General features: G+C 35.0%; 1 long non-coding RNA gene across 1 annotated transcript; it reads right to left on the bottom strand.

Annotated features, from left to right (window-relative positions):
* Positions 1-417: 417 nt before the first annotated feature.
* Positions 418-4,334, bottom strand: LOC132618000 (uncharacterized). Its single transcript, XR_009573913.1, has 2 exons — positions 3,637-4,334; positions 418-953 (listed from the first exon to the last, which is right to left on the bottom strand). It is a non-coding gene; the product is annotated as an uncharacterized LOC132618000 (long non-coding RNA).
* Between the last annotated feature and the right edge of the window lie 2,092 nt (positions 4,335-6,426).

Here is a 6,426-nt window from a genome sequence, read left to right on the forward strand (position 1 = left end):
GGGTTTTAAATCCTAAAAGTCCACAACTCTCTTTAAAAGCGGCATTTTCTGTTTTAGGCTTGGCCCCAAATCTTATTTGATTGTTTCCTATTCTGAAAATTGGCTTAAAGTTGGCTTCAAAATGTACTCATTTTCAGGAGTGTTACCCCCCTAAAATCTCAATTCTTCTTATTATCGGGCATGGCCCAACACATTTATTTCCATTCCTTGATGGGATCCAAAACTTGGTCCGATTTTAGAGGAAACATCGTAGTGTTTATGATTTTGAGACTACCTTTTTACTTGTATTAAACGGGTCTGTTGCATTTTCCATTTTTTATTTGAGAAAATAGTTAAGCCAAGTTTGGGTTTTGAAAATCATTTTGGGGACCTAAAGTCAACTAAACGGCATAGGCACCGTTGTCCTAAGATGACTAGTTCAAAACATAAGGATTCCAATATATGTAAGCATTTTTTACAAATATTTACAAGTGCAAATACATCAAAATTATAAATAAAAGAAAGCATGAATAAATAAAGTAAAAAGGAAAGGGCAGGCTAGGGGCGTACCAAGCCCCTAGTTGGCCATTTTTATCCATGGTTGGGCCTTCTATGTATTTAATGTATATTAGCTTCCATTTCATCTTTATTGGACTCTATGACGATGAAAGAATTGCCTGTTAGGCCTTGGCCCAACAGGTTGGCTTCGACTTGACCCGAATGTAGTGGAAGGGAGGAAAAAGAAAAAAGGACCCGCTTAGATTTAATTCACTGAACTTATCATATATATATATATATATAACACACCTAAAACTCACATACACATATATATACTACTTCAAGTCATTGGGCTTTAACAGCCCAAGACTGGTCACAAAAGAAAAGTACCCGTGTTCCCCCTTTTGCTGCTTTTAGACTTATTGAAATCTGGGCTACTCTTCACTGAATCAGAATTGGGCTAGGCCCGTCCATTACTGTAAAATGAAAACTAAGTGAAAGTTAAGGCTTAATGAGATTTCCATCCTCTTTTACTTATTTAATGTATATATCCTACATATGGATAGCATGTTTACTCATATACATATAATATACTCATCATATACACACATGATGTGCATATCAAGTGTATATCACGTGTATGCCTTCTTCTTTTCTTAATACCTTGATGTATATTCTATGTATATTCAGCCATGAACATGTTCTAGAACTCACTAATTAACTAAACCCCTATCCCGGAATTTATAAATAATGATACCTATCCCATGCAAAGGCCAAACTCAGATTTAAACTAGTTGATCCAACATCAAGCAGATAGACTACTCAACAGGTTCAGCAGGTCCTTAAGCATTAAGGGTCAGCATAGCAACACACAGGGACATTCAATTTAGCATATTGAATGCTTCATAATGAGAATAAGGATGCCATATTCATATAGGGAATCAAAATCAAAGAAGAGAACAAGAGAGGTCATGAAAAATTAAAGAGTTTGCCATGTTAACAACAACAGGATGCAAAGTATAAAGCCTATGGTTCAAGCAGATAGGTACAGCACAATCAGAACAGGATGCAAACAAACTCAAATGTTCACAGAAATGATCTTTGAGCTCTAGTTAAGCTTTAGCAGCATGAAAGTAGTATACCAAAAGATGTATAGGACATATATGCATTACGACCTAGATGAAATGAAAGGAAAGAAAGGACACAACTATGGCATTCAACTTCAGCAAAGCCTTGGAGGATGGGAAATAACACAAAGTTTTAAAGTAAACCAAATGACTTAGACGCAGCATCTTATTTTAAAAAAACACTTTACTTCTTCAGGTTTCCATTTAGTCAATTCCTTTTGCTTTTTTTTTTTTTGAGAATAAATGATCTTAGATGGATAATCTCTTCCTTTAACCATGTCGACAATGTAGGATCACTTAGCAGATTCATTTCATTGCATTCTTTGGAACCTAATGATAAAAATAGGAGATCAAACAACATGTAAATAGCAAACATACATCCCATGGACCCAAGGGCATGCCATGGCACCTTTTATTTGGGTGAAATATACCATGAGCCAGGTATACTTGGTTCGTCTCAATCCCCACTAAGGTGCCTTTAAAAGGCTTCCCTAAGTCATGTGACTTAAGAGTTTACATATACACACATATGACTTTCTTCTTATCATTCAACCCAATTAAACACCAACAGCAAGGACTACTAACATTTACAGGGTGATTCAACTTAGAGGACTGATTATTGTTTTAAAATTCTCTTGTTTTTAGTAGAGTACCATTTAAGTCTAGGTGTTCCATTTCTGAGCTGATCTCTCTTCTTCATGAACCAGATCAGGACAATTTTTAAAATATGGACCTCTCAGACAAGACAAACATGGCATACTTTTAGTGGCAAATCAATTTCATTCTATTGTTCCATTATCAGTCCCACCTACTGCATATTTAATCAAGTCATTTCATTCATATACTTAGATGGTTGAATAGAGATAGAGCAACTCTGAAAGGAATCTCATTCTACAAACTTATACTTAATGTACATACTGTCCAGAACCACTAGACCATACACATGAGGCGTCAAAGGAAATGGACAAGGACAAACATAGAACTTCATACAATCAAATCTTCTTTAGTTCAACAAAGTAGTAACCTTCTCTCTAAGGGATCAGGTTTTAAAGTGCAATAATAGTCAAGCCAAATTCACTATATGCTTATGTGATCAAAACTAATCTAGAGGTGCTAATAAACTGGACACTTATAACATTTGGCTTACCAGATTACTTTAAGCCTTAAAATCAGTTAATTCCCCTGATTACATATATTACGAAGCCTATATTGTCAAAGCTATATTCAGGTCTTATAACCGAATGATACCACTTAATGATCCTAAGCTATTAACCAGTCAACCTTTGAACCTACTCCCCTATTAGACAGTGAAGCTTATACCCCAAAGACTTCCCCCCTAATTTCAAACGTATATTACTTGACTACTAGAGATTTAACTCATATACAAAGTCTATAATGTTCTTGCTATCAATCCCTGGTTCATTGTATCAGTTTATCATTAAAGAAACTGCATAAGTTTTCATTTGTTGACTCTCAATTCAATCTTAGGGCCTCATGCTTTTATTAATTGGCTAACACCTCTTTTAAGATTAGACTTAGGTGAATCATTACATATGCACTGGGTGTTTGAACAGAGCTAAGTAATATCATTTAAGAGCACTCAGGCCATTATTGTTAAGTTACTATAACCCAGTGTCATTATACTAAGGGGATAAGCAGCTAGACAATGATTCAAACATCATCTAGAAGGTGTTCAAACATTACCACATTCATACCAACAAATTACACCATTAAAATTGATATTCAAATGGACATATATCAGCACACTGATTATTTGAGTAGTAAAAATGACTACGGTAAGATCAGATATAAACTAAGTAAACAATAGCACTCAAACATACTATCTCAGACTCATGATCTTGACAACAAGCTCAAATATATTCCAGGACTACAAACATGAACAAAAACTGAATTTTAAACATATTCCAGGACAACACGACATGAACTAAATTTGAAACTAGACATTTAATAGCATGAAGACTACACTAATATTGAAGAAAAACGAAAAATAAACAACAAGATAGAGTACTACCTTTTTTGGGCACAACCTTGTCAAGAAGGGATTTTGGAGCCCTCTTGCTTCCAAATCTCCAACTCAAACCACACAAAAAGGAAAAAACACAAATTTTTAGAACTAAGGAGACTCGAACTATAAAAAAAAATAGCTAAGCCTTAAAATTTTACTGAGAAGCCTAAATCTCGAGTTTTAATACTCAAAAATCAGGCTCTGAGGTTGTGAAAACTTATCCAATTGTGAGGGTTGGGGGTTCTATTTGAAAACCGTAAAAATACCGATGTGGGACAACATGGTTTTTTCAAATGCAAACTTTCAATACACGAATTTATCGACCAGGATCTACAGAGAACAAATGTATACGGTCAGATCTGACTAGGTCGATCCGCACCAATCCCTTGTGAACTAATGAAAATCGAGTTTGTACAATCACAATTTAGCAACAAAACACAGAAAATCGTCTTGTTTGACTTGAAAATTAAAGGGAAAGTAAAAAGGAAGAGGACTAATACCGCATTTGGGGTGAGGTTGAGTGAAAACGAAGCTGAACATTAATTGTATCATGAAAATAGTCGTACAAAAGCTGATGTAGGTCTGAGACCTCTGCGTATTTTCCATTTCTGGCATGAGAGAGGGAGGGAGTTGATGAAGCGGCGCCTAGGGTATTTCGTGGAAGAGGAAAGAGAGGAGGAGAGATAAGGGAGGGTGCGTTTGGTATGAGTGAAATGTTTTTTAGGGTATTACCCCACCTTATCTGATTTTGTTTTGGGCCAGGTCAGTCCATCTCATTGGACTGGGCCTGGTCCGAATTTTTTTAGAAAGAAATGGGGCCTCTTCCACATGTATACCATACATGTATATATACACATATCAGGTGTATATACGTATATGAAGGGCAAGATGGGTGAAGCAAACAATGGGCAAAATTAAAACATCGATTATTGACCATAACACTTTAATTATAATCAATTTAGGACGTAATTATCCTACTAATTAATTTAAAAATTCGGTCAATTATGCAAATTGGCTTAATTTGCAATTACGGCCTTCATTGGTTTAATCCTAATTGATTATTTCAATTATGGTCATATTTAGCCTAATTAACCAATTAAAGGTTAAATCACATTAATAGCCTTAATTAATTTGAGCCAATGGATTTGGTCATTTCAATCAAAGCCACTAGGAGGCTAAATTTGCCAAAATAACCCCAATTGCCTTAAACCATGGATCGATTAATTCAATTGTGGTTATAACTAAAATAATTAAATAATTAAAAATAAATATGCAGTAATGCCCCACTAATTGACTAATTATCCTAATTAAATACTAGAAACAATTATGACTAATTTTAACAAATTATGCCAATACACAAAATTAAGGATTGAGGAGCAAAATGGTCAATTCTTTTAATTAGTCAAATTCCTTGGATTAAAGAGAATAATATATTTGCTAATTTGACTTTTGACAATTTAAACTATTAAATTATTTAAAATTGTTTTTCTTTGATTAAATCTAATAAATATTCTATAAATGTCATAAAATGTACCAATTAATTCCTAAATGATTTATAATATTATGGAAATTATTTTACCAATTAAAAGGGGTAAAATATTGACCTAAACAATTTTATAAAATCATTTTGACCTGTAAAAATTCGTGATTCACGTTGTTTTTTCATCCAAGGATTCTGAGTGTCACGACCCAACCCGCCATGACTGACACCCAACTAAATCCTAGTGGGCGAACCAACACACAAGTCATCTATTTAACCAAGTCCGATTTTATATTAACCAAGTTAATCAGTTATTACTCATTCAACATCAAATAAACGAAATAAGTCATGCCATAAAATACTGAAATAAGTGCGGAAGTTCTAACTATTACAATATACCCAAATTCGAAAGTCATCGTACAAGACTCTAATCTAAAACATGTCTAAGGAATGAAATCTGACTAATAAATATCCATAATGTCCAGAACATGAAAAGACATCATAAGAAGAAGATCTTCGGGCGGCCTGGCATGAGAAAAGGCTCACCGTAAATCTATCAGCAAACGTCCTCCACACTAGATGTGAGGGCGAATGAGCAGTCTCTGTATCACAATCTGCACTCAAAAGAATGCAGCAAGGTAGTATCAGTACAAACACTATGTACCGATAGATATCATAGGCCGACTAAGATTAGTATCATGCATATCCATAAAATCAATAGAATAAACAAGCTAGTCAACAGACATGAATATCAACAAACCACAACAACTCAACCAAGGATAATCACAATCAAATCACCAAGATGTCAAGCATCACAGTCATGTAAGCCACAATGGGAATAAGTTTACCACAAAGACCACACTAACTGTACACATGTGCTAACTGATGTCATTGCTCAGTAGTCATGACTTGCAGGGGATCCATGGTGTCCATGTACCACTCGTTCTGGAATACTCCTCGGACCCGAGCACAAACCTCCGCTCCTGAACGAACCTTAGATGCGGGACATATCAATGTACCTCTCATTTTCGGAACTAACCTCGGATCACGAGTTCTTAATTTAGGTCACATGAGTGCTTTTCCATACCTCTTCACCGAACAGTGTTTCTTACGTTCTCATTTTCACTACCCAAATCATCATTTCATGTCACAATACCGTCGAAAAGATCGTATTAGATTCTCATCACAACACATCCATTGCAGATTTAATACATAGGAATAGAGGCACAAATCTACACAATCACTCAATCACATTCACATAGGAGTTTAGCCACACATTATCATGCATGAAAACTAGACATGCTTTCTCCTAAAGC

This window comes from Lycium barbarum, chromosome 11 (assembly GCF_019175385.1).
Source record: "Lycium barbarum isolate Lr01 chromosome 11, ASM1917538v2, whole genome shotgun sequence".
Taxonomy (NCBI): domain Eukaryota; kingdom Viridiplantae; phylum Streptophyta; class Magnoliopsida; order Solanales; family Solanaceae; genus Lycium; species Lycium barbarum.